At 40.7% G+C, this 11,279-nt stretch overlaps 1 pseudogene across 1 annotated transcript; it reads left to right on the forward strand.

The window, feature by feature from the left end:
• The first annotated feature begins 4,410 nt into the window (after positions 1–4,410).
• LOC147847328 (protein CORTICAL MICROTUBULE DISORDERING 2-like) lies at positions 4,411–11,271 on the forward strand (annotated as a pseudogene). Its single transcript, XR_015532343.1, has 4 exons — positions 4,411–5,927; positions 9,122–9,361; positions 9,443–9,532; positions 10,269–11,271. The product of XR_015532343.1 is annotated as a protein CORTICAL MICROTUBULE DISORDERING 2-like (transcript).
• The last annotated feature ends 8 nt before the right edge of the window (positions 11,272–11,279 follow it).

Genomic DNA, 11,279 nt, shown 5'->3' on the forward strand with positions numbered 1-11,279 from the left:
ACATGGTTGAAAACCGGATGTTAACCGAGAACTGGATGACACTCGACGAACTGACCGGATTCGGAAAAGAAACTGAACCAACCGAAGAAGAAGAAGAAGACACCGGAACCAGACAAGATCCAGAATCGGATTCGGATGAAGAACAAATGGAGGAACCGGTAGTCAGAAACCAAGGACAAAGATACCCTCTCAAAGAGAGAAGATCCCCCCAGAGATTTCTGGATGCAAAGCACGTATTGTTGACCAATGAGGGGGAGTTGGAAAGCTTCAAAGAACCAAAGAAAGACACCCACAACCGCACGTGGTTAAGTGCCATGCGGGACGAGATAGATTCCCTGCATGAGAACCACACATACGAACTGACGGAGTTGCCGAAAGGAAAGAGGGCATTCCGGAACAAGCGGGTGTACAAGCTGAAACCAGGAGACACCAGAAATCCACCAAGGTACAAAGTCTGGATCATGGTGAAGGGTTTTCAGTAGAAGAAAGGTGTGGATTTCGATGAGATCTTTGCCCCGGTAGTAAAGATGACATCCATCCGGACGGTATTGGGCATAGCAACAAGCATGAACCTCAAGGTAGAGCAATTGGACGTCAATACGACATTCCTACATGGCGACCTCAAAGAAGAGATCTACATGCATCAACCAAAGGATTTGAGAAGAAAGGGAAGGAGCACCTGGTGTGCCGGTTGAAGAAGAGCTTATACGGATTGAAGCAAGCACCCCGCAAATGGTACCGGAAGTTTGACTCCTTCATGACCGATCAAGGGTACCACAAAACGCAAGTTGATCACTACATGTTTGTGAAGAAATTTGACGGAGGCGATTTCCTGATACTCCTTCTGTACGTGGATGACATGTTGATCATCGGACCGAACCAAACCAAAATCGGGATGCTGAAGAAGGCCTTGAACCGGACCTTCTCCATGAAAGATTTGGGTCCGGCAAGACAAATCTTAGGGATGCACATCATTCGAGATTGGAAGAAGAAGCTATTGTGGTTGTCCCAAGAAAAGTACGTGACAAAGGTGCTTCAGCGGTTCAACATGTCGGATGCAAAATCGATCGGATCGACACTCTCAGCAAACTGCAAGCTATCCGGAAAGCAAAGCCCTAAGACAAAGGCAGAGAAGACGGATATGATGAGGATACCATATGCCTCCACCGTCGGGAGCTTGATGTACGCAATGGTGTGTACCTGGCCAGATATTGAGTATGCAATCAGAGTGGTGAGTCGGTTCATGAGCAATCCCAGAAAAGAGCATTGGAACATGGTCAAGTGGATACTCCGGTATTTGAAAGGCACCTCGAGTATGTGCCTCCGATTCGGTGCTGGTAAACCCCAACTAGACGGATTCACGGATTCAGATATGTCGGTTGATGTGGCTACTAGCCGGTCTACATCTAGATATGTTATGACTTATGCAGGGGGAGCTGTATCGTGGAAGTCGAGGCTACAGAAGTCCGTTGCACTATCAACAACGGAAGCGGAGTATATGGCAGATGTGGAAGCCAACAAGGAAGTAATCTGGATGAAGGACTTCATCGGAGAGCTAGGTATCCGACAGGAGGAATACCAACTCTACTGCGACAGTCAAAGTGCCATCCACCTTGCGAAGAATGCACATCCAGAGGAGATATCACTAGCTCCGGGAGAAGGTAGAAGATCAAGACTTTGTGCTGACAAAGATCCACACGAAGGAGAACGGATCGGATATGTTGACCAAGGTGCTTTCAACCAACAAGCTAGATGCGTGCCGAAAACAGATCGGATTAACAAGAAATCCCATGCCAGAGTGAAGGCAGAGTTTGTTGGGAATTCGGTCCCTCCTGATGGGATCCGGATGAGAATCGGAGGAGCCGAATAAAGGAACCGGATCCAGAAGGGTTCCGGATGAGACCCGAAAACCGGATTGAGTGAATCCGGATGGATCCGATGCAAACCGGATCCAAGAACATATGTGTAAATATGTTTCATGGTGAGCCCATCGAGGCTATATTTGTAAATAGCCCTAAAGTCATATAAGTATAAATATGACTTAGGGCAATCACTTTATGTGTGAGGTGGTTATTGTTAGATGTTGTGATTATTATTGTATAGAGAGCGATAGAGAGAGAGAGAGAGTGAGACGCAGAGCGATACTCTATTGTAACCGCCGCTTGGCGAAGATAGAGAGCTTGAGGTCGTTGCCTCCGAGTCTTTGATTGTACCTTTCTCATATAGTGATAGTTTGGAGTCTACGGGCTCCCGTGGTTTTCCCTTATTTAGGGTTTTCCATGTAAACATCCTATGTCATCTCGGTTTTTTAGTATGTTTCTCTTCTATTCCTTGTTGAAGACTCGGTTGTGGCCAAGCGTTATTTCCTCTCAAAAATCACTTGGCCAGATCTTAGTTATCCAGTTGGCATGATTAGTCAATTCATGTCGTAGCCGACGTCTGACCATCTTTAGTGCGCACATTGAATATTGTGATATGTGAACGGCACAAAGGATAGAGGGTTGTTGTATCTAGCAGGTGTAGCCGAAAAGCTAGTTGGCTACACAGATGTGGACTGGACCGGAAGTGCAAGTGATTGCCAATCGACATCGGGATATGCATTCTCCTTAGGGAGTGCAATGGCACCTAGTGTAGCAAGAAGCAGCCTACAGTGGCACTGTCAAGCACTGAGGCCGAGTACAGAGGAACAACTATCACGACCTGCGAAGCCATTTATTTGGCTTAAGCGGCTACTCAAGGATGTATGGGTAGAGGTGTCTGATCCGACGATGATCTATTGCAACAACCTCAATAGTATCCAATTGACCAAGAACCCCGTCTTCCATGCTCGCACGAAGTGTATTACCACTTCATACGCGCGCGTGTTCTCTCCGGTGAAGTGGAACTTCTCTATGTTCCGATTGATTGAAGGTGGCAGACATCTTCCCCAAATCTCTTAGTCTAAACAAGTTGCAACATTTTTCGGATATGCTAGGTGTGTAGCATCTCGACATGCCTCACTTGAGGGGGAGAGAAGAATCGACTGAAGAAGCCAAATTTGATGAGAGAACGAGAGGAATAAAATTGGCTAAGTAAAGACCAGTCAAATCCAAGGGGAGCGAAACGAATAATGACTCAGAGCCAGCCGAAGGAAAGGGGAGAGCCGAAAAGACTTGGGCTGAGGCAAACGAATCAGAGACAGTTGATTCGGATAATGGAAGTGATTCGGACAAGTTGAATCATGTAGAGACCAAACGAACAAGGAGGCAGCAGGAGGCAACACCAATGCGGAGAAGCTGATGGGTCGAGGGGTGTCAATTCCGAAAGGGAAAGAAGAAGGCCAACAAGGGTCTTAGGAGAAGAAAAGTCAATCGAGCAAGTTGAGGAGCGCAAGACCGGACGGGTCGAGGAGTGCGAGCTAGGAGACAAGCCGGCTGGAGAAGTCGGGGCAAAGAATCAACATAACTGAAGGGACCTCAAGTTGAGCTTGAGGGGGAGTGTTGAGGGACAAGCTCAACATGGGCCAGATTGGCTGAAGAAGCCGACAAGCAGATCGGTTGGAGAAGCCGACAAGCCGTTAGAGGCCTACGTTCCTATTTTAGTAGTTCAATCCTATCCATGTCTTAATGTAGCTGCTCTTATTGTAGTTCAATATGTTCCATAATTTGGTTGTAGAAGCTAGTTGTGTTGAGGAAGATACACAACAAGAATAAGGGATAATGTTAATATTAACTTAACTTCAATTGTGGACATCATCCATTAATCTACATGTCCCCATACAACACACAATTTGATTAAGTAGATGTGGGATGGCTTTCGTTGAAGAATAATAGATATTAAGCACTTTGCAACTAAAGTAATGGAATCTACAGGGCGATCAGAAAATGCAATTACATCCTTGAAAGGCCCCATTCTATGATATTGTTCAGCTATAGAAGTAGTAAGACAATACCTATGGAAAAGCTATCAACAGATAGGGATGCAACAAAACATGAGTGTAATGAATGAGAAGAAGTTGAGCATCCATGAGGATGATCAATTGAGCTTAATGAAGAATCGTGTGCGTGCACTCCTCCGTTCTTAGCTCTTTCATATGAAGTACATACAAGACTTGATTAATGTAAGTGTTGATATTGAATTATAAATTAGAATGCTAGAAATTTGAGGTCTTAGAGCTGGAGAAGAATCCTGGTGGCACACAAATTATAATAATACTAATAACGTCTTCTAAGACCAAAATTGGCCCATGAGATAGAATATGTATATGTATTGAGGTGGACATAAGAAGGAGGATACATATGTATATGTATGTATGTATGTTCAATTGAGGTGACCGGAGGAATCCGGTGATGTTCCTGGCGATCGCCGGTGGACGTGATAAATACGGGCGCAGGGCCCTTTCTCTTCGTTTTCTCTGTTCTTTCGGAGCTGCCATGGCGACCTTGACTCCCGGCGTCCTGCTGCAACTCCTTCATCTTATGAATTCTTCTCTATCATCTCAGAACGCCCCTCCTTCCCTCCTTCAAGTTATCAGTATCGTCCCTGCCATCGCTGGAACAGACCTTTGGCCAAACCTTGGCTTCTACCTTCGCGTTTCTGATTCTTCACACGCTATCTATGCCTCTCTTGCTGAAGACCAAGACCAAGACCTCATCCTCAATGACAAGCTTCAGCTCGGACAGTTTATTTGTGTGGAACGTCTTGAAATGGGGTCTCCTCTTCCTGTTCTTCGTGGAGTGATTATTCTTCCAGGTAGGCATCCTTTTTTTGGTTCTCCGGAAGATCTTGTTACCTCTGCTATTCCTTCCTTGCAAGTTGAACCTACTGTGGGGAAATCTCCTCCTTAGATCAGTTTTACACAGGATGTACATGGATATGAGGAAAAAGATGTGTTCATGGATTCTCCTGCAAATGGAAATGAAAAAATTGGTGGAAAGTTGAATGGAAGTGGAATGTTAAGCTCCAATGGCAATGAACGTAGTGGAGATAGTGGAAATGGATATGGAAACTTGAACGGAAGTGGATGTGGAACTAAAAGTGGAAAGTTTAATGGGAATGGAGATGGGAACGGAAATGGAAATGGAAATGGAAATGGAAGTGAAGACAGAAATTCTAATGGAATTGGAAAAGTTGGAGAAAGGACGGGGAATGTAAATTCTCCCATATCACCAGTCACTGAATCTGATCTTAGATTATTGCAGAATGCATCTACTTCTGGACAGAGTATGCATTATGTCAGAGATTTGAGTGTAGCTCATGGAGTTATCTCCAACATAGAAAATGAAAAATCAGCAGCAGCTCTCACTAATATCACTGAGAAATCACACAATTTCCCCTCAGAAAATCCTGAACTAAATGCACCTCGGAGAAGGAAATCTCAACCTACACCAGAAAAGGTGTTACAGGAGTCTAGACTTGGTACTACTCTATCTTCTTACTCGTGCTCAAGTTCTCCTGGGGGTTCTATTATACTATCAAGTTCTACTGACAAAGAATCAGCAGTATTGAGGCAATCAGCTTCAGGAAAAGTTGGCATTCAACATAGGGCTACTCTATCAGCAGATGAGATTAAATCTCCGTTGAAGAGATCTACTTCAAAGTTTGAACATCATCTTCTTTCCAATCTGTCCTCTAATATGAAGCCTAAGAATAATGTGAGGGACTTGAATTCTAAATCTGGAGTTACAAGACAGAAGAGTAGCATGCAAGATGTTGTTAGAACTTCTGAATTTTCAGTGGGTTCTATAGAGAAGGGAAGTATAGTAGGAAAAGGAGCTTGTGCACGAAATAACATAAATTTGGCTTCAAGTACCTCAAAAATGGCTGGACTTCTTGCAATTAGTGCCAAGACATTGCGTAGAAGCTGGGAAGGGACAGGAATTAAGGAAGCGAGAGAGAAACTTAGTTTCTTTGGTGCAAACATGGATGCCATGATCAGTTCTCCAACAGTATGTTTCCTTTTATAATTGTGCTATGCTTTTATATGCTTTAGGGAAATTTATTGAAATACCCCTAATTGTTTGTGAAATTCTTAAAGTGCTTCCTAGGGTTTGAAAGAGAGAGAGAGAGAGAGAGAGAGAGAGAGAGAGAGAGAGAGAGAGAGAGAGAGAGAGAGAGATCTTTTTGATGCCCTTGGGAGACCGATCACGATCTACAAGATAGGGTATAGCCCATGGCAAGGATCTAATGTGGGCTCTCACAAGTTTATGAATTTGGCGCTACAATGTAAACCACCAAGCCAATAGTAATCAGGCTAAAGAAAGTTGTGACTCTTCTTTGTTGATGAGCTTGTGGTTGTATTGTTGTTCATCAACACCTTCTCCCCGTTTCTCTTGAGTTTTAGCATTGTTGGTCATATTCCTTAACCTTGTGTAGTGGGCCAAAACCTTGGTTAAAGAGGCAATGGTATCTCCTTGCCATTTCATAAAAAACTATATAAAACAATGGGAAACATAGTGTTCTTTAGATTCCACTCCTTGATGATGTTATTGATAGATTCTTTCTTCCACGTACACACATAGAGACTAGATTAGATTAGATTGAATTTTTATTGTTCACAAGGTGGCCCAATTTTGAGTTATGGAACTGTATAAACATATATTGTATATGACTCATTCAAATGGGGGCTACTACTCTATAGTAAGAACTCTTTATGTGAAAATAATGCAGGTACATATGTGCTCTCACCCTTCTTGGTGGAGATCTGTGTATGACGCTAAAATTATCATGCTTGTCTAACAAGTCATCATACTTCTTGCTAATTAATTATATCTCAAGCATGCTAGAAATTAGTGATATTCATCCTCCCCTAGGTTTTCATTGCATATCGTTATACTCGAGTGATGAGTTGTGATATTGCCTAAACATGTAACTTGTATGAGTGAGTTCAAATAAGTGTAAGGGCTCCTCGATAGCCAAGGCTCATGGAGGTAGTAAGATACTTTTGGATATGTTTTACCATGCTTATTTTCTACAGTATTAGGCCAACATTGAGGGTTAACATTTGCAATGTAATATTACAAATTGGACATTTTAGCATCTTTCCATTTCATTCTTAATGCTTCTGGTAATCCATCCTTGATGATCATATTCTTCATAGCATTACTTGAGAGCTCCAATTGATCTTCTATCCCCATCATTTAAATCATTCATGATGTCAAGCACCAAATCGGACGAGAGGATTTTACTCCTTATTAGTTTTTTGTACATTCAATCTTACGTTCCAATCATGTGTTGGCAATCTGGGAACCGGTATATTCTTGACTTTTCGTGATGTACTTGTATACTTACTCTCTGCACCTCAAATACCTCTATAGATTGTACACCTATTTCTCATAGCATGTAAGGATAGGGTATTGAGGATTTAACTCCCAAATGTTTGTGTAAAAACAAATTTTGAATTTTCTCTATTTCATTCTATGCACCAAGTGAGATAATTTCACAACACATTTCCTCTCCATAGAGAAACTCACTTGGATGACATTTCCTCTCCATAGAGAAACTCACTTGGATGACATTTCCTCTCCAAGGTCAAATATAATTGGTGAGACCAAAAATATAAAATCTTCATGTAATACATGTGACAATAAGTCCATTCTCGAAGTTCCAGAACTTTACTAATGAATGTTGTAACCAAGAGAGAGATAGATAGATAGATAGATAGATAGATTCTATTATTGTCTTCGAAGGTCACCAAGGTCAAATATAATTGGTGAGACCAAAAATATAAAATCTTCATGTAATACATGTAACAATAAGTCCATTCTCGATGTTCCAAAACTTTACTAATGAATGTTGTAACCAAGAGAGAGAGAGAAAGAAAGAAAGAAAGATATATTAACGTCTTCTAAGGCCAAATTTGGCCCATGAGACAATTGGTTTACAACAAAAGAGTATTTATCCAGTCATCATAACTAAAATAAAATTAAGTAAAAATAGAACTTAAACTAAAAGAGTTCTAGTAGTGTACAATATGTAGTATACTCGAAAGTGACTATACACTAAGCCTAATTTTATTTCCACCCAAGCCTCTTGAAAAGAAGTGGGGGATCAAAGGGTCTTGATGTGGGTTCCAATGTAGAGATTCTATTATTGTCTTCGAAGGTCAAATATGACCTATGAGACCAAAAATATTACATTTCATGTAACATGTGAAAGTGAGTAGTGGCTCTCGATGTTCAAGAACTTTACCAATGAATGTTGCAATCGGGAGTGCACATTTTGGTTGTGAGAGAATTTCATGCAAGGATTGGGCTTGATCGAAGATGTGTGGAAATCATGGTCGAATATGATCAAAGGCAAAGCATTGTATCAAAGTGTGATACTCAAACTTTGGAACTTGTTTATGGCAAAGTGTGAATAGTCGGCCGCTCTCATCACTTGTGCCTCAATGCCCTGTCTCACATGGCAATGCATGTGAGCTAAGTCGCATGGAAACAATGGTTCAAATGACAGACAAAATGATGGGTTCTAACATGTATTGATGTGTATGGTTTCTGTATCCCGCAAAAAATATGGTTTTGTAGTTAGTTGCAACATGTGTAATATAATGTGTGAAGCGTGAGCTTCCACATTTGTCCCATGTCATGATACATTGGTGTTGCAAAAATGCCTCATTTACAGAGGAATCTAGTGATGCATCATGAAGCAAGTGTGCTGGATCCCATCTACCAAGTCATTTTTCCATATCTTGTATCCAATCGGAACACAAAATTTCGTTTTTATGCGTCTTTTGGATCTTTTTGCTTGCTTCCCATGCGATTCTAGAAAGTCAATTTGAGGAACTTTTTTGAACCTTAAGCATGTATTCAACAACCCTTTCCATGGCCATTATCTCAATGGGAAGTGATCCCATCTCAAGGAGGAGGGTGTATGGCGTTTGTTTCGTAACTTGTAGAAACTTCATAAGAATTCTTTTGGGACATTTTTATACTCTTTCCAAGTAGATTTAGGGAAGAATGTAGAATGTAGAAAGTGTAGATGTCCAAGAAAGCATAAAATGTAGAGAGTATTTTTGAGGTTTTTGAAAAAGGAGGAATTTTACATTTTGGGACTTGCATGAACAATTCAGGATGTATTTCCGTTTGTATTTTACATCAAAGGATTCTACTGAAATAATTTTTTTATCTAAATTTTTTTGCAGTCATCAATGGTGAGAAGATTGAGTGATGTGAATTCCAAAAAAATTCAAAGGGTAGAAGTTCTTGATGTCAAAACGAACACCAAACCTGTGACTCTGACACCACCAAAAGGGAAAGACATGTCCCTGAGACAAAGTTATAAAAGTAAGAGGTCATTGAGGGCTTCTGAGGATCTGAAAAGAATAATGCAGGGGGATGCCACTTGGGATTGCCTTTCACCGGCTCTCTCAACATTGGGAAAGGTATGCATGTTGCTATTATTAAATGCACCAAATGGGCTTGGATTTGTGAATTTGAATATCTTATCTATATTTATTTTCTAGGGTGCAATACACTGGAGAGACTGCTTCTTCAGTTGCTGTGGAAGCCTTGAAGGAGGCTTCTGCTGCTGAAAGTGTTATAAGAAGTTTGAGGTATGCATATTTTTTGTGCTGAATTCTAATAAGTAATCGAAGTATTACAACTGATGTGCTGAGGGTTCAAAAATTAGGCTCTGGTATTGCATGATCTATTTACAAAGTTGTGTTGTGGCACTCCAAGATTTACCAATTTTAAAAATGGCAGGTAGCAACTGAAGATAGTAGTTTTTGATAATCCTACTCGTTGCATTTCTCTGAAGCTCCCTTTAGCATTATTGGGATCTTATTTGAGACCGAGATGATGGCCCCTGGTGCTTGAAAGTTATAAGGGACATAAAAATAATAGATGAATATCCTATTGTCACAATAAAACCAAAACTGAATGATAGTTTTGATCATAAAAAATGGACAACATTGAGAACATTACTTAAGCTATACCTTTTCTAACTGGGACGGCCTAACTGGGAATTCCGATTCTAGCAAATTCAATTGATAGTAACTTATCTGGATCTTAGTTGGTGAACTATTTTAGAAACCAAATTTTTTGTGTGTTATATGTCCCATACAGACTCTTGCAAATATGTGAAGCATTCTTTGGTTTACTACGTGAGGTTTTTCTTACATTATGAAGACGGTTCATAAATTATAAGGCAATAATCCTCAAATTATTTAAGATAGTTGGATGCTCTTATTGGTACTAAGTTTTCTACATAGTAACATTGACAACCGATAAAGTTTAGCTTGGTCTTTTTCCTTGGTTTTATTTCCTTTTTTCTGCTTGATTTTGCAGTATCTTCTCTGAACTTTGTTCTGGTGCAAAAATAGAGAATCCGCAGCCTTCAATAGAACAGTTTCTTGAGCTTCAAGATACATTGCTGCAGGCAACATCCATTCCAATTGCTTTTGCTGGCCCAGAAAATCTCCATAAAGAAGAAGATAGTTCTGAACTCAATCATACAGAACATGAATACTATAGAAACATATCTGTAGAAAAAGGAAGAATGGCAGACTTATGGGTCAGTGCAGCTTTGTCAATAGATATGGCTTCATTTTCATTGATGACCAGAGTGACCGACATGGCTGTCAAGAAAGATTCTGTCAAAAATAAGGCAGCATTGGTGCTTGAAAGAACATTTATAAATCAAATAACTAGTGGAATTTCAAGTAGAAAAGGAGTAGAATCAGCATGCTTACTCAGTGCAAATGAAAAGAAAACCCTGCATGTGAGCGAAGGAGGAGAGATGAAACAAAGTAGTGTTTCTTCAAAGACAACGCAACGCGGCCAATTTCAAAACGTCTCTCTAATGGGATGGCTTCAAGTAAGGTACAAAGCACAAAACTTACTTCTACAGTTGACAGTTCACCTAAATTCAGTTGGATGAAGGGTGATGGTTTGCAAGAAAATGCACAGCTTGCGAAGAAGATACAAAACGAATCTCAAACCTGGTTTTTGAAGTTTTTAGAGGGAGCATTGGATAATGGCTTTCATATTTCAAATGGATTTGAAAGTGTGGCTGATGCTTCGGCTCTGAAACCTTCACCTCAAGATAAAAGTCAGATCGCATCTATGTTATCACAGCTGAAAAGGGTGAATGACTGGCTAGATCAAGTAGGTTGTGGAAAATATGGGGCCTGTAATCTTGAACTGGTTGACACTGTAACTCGATTGAGGAGAAAAATATATACTTACCTCCTCCAACATGTTGAATCAGCTTCTGTGGCATTGGGTAGTCAAAGCTCAGAAGCAGATTTGAAGTGATTGGCAACAATCATAACCGGGAGGAGTAATTCTTGTAACTTT

Source organism: Azolla caroliniana, unplaced genomic scaffold (assembly GCF_043228905.1).
Source record: "Azolla caroliniana isolate FFs.n. ecotype wild unplaced genomic scaffold, voAzoCaro1.0.p SCAF_1173, whole genome shotgun sequence".
NCBI classification, from domain to species: domain Eukaryota; kingdom Viridiplantae; phylum Streptophyta; class Polypodiopsida; order Salviniales; family Salviniaceae; genus Azolla; species Azolla caroliniana.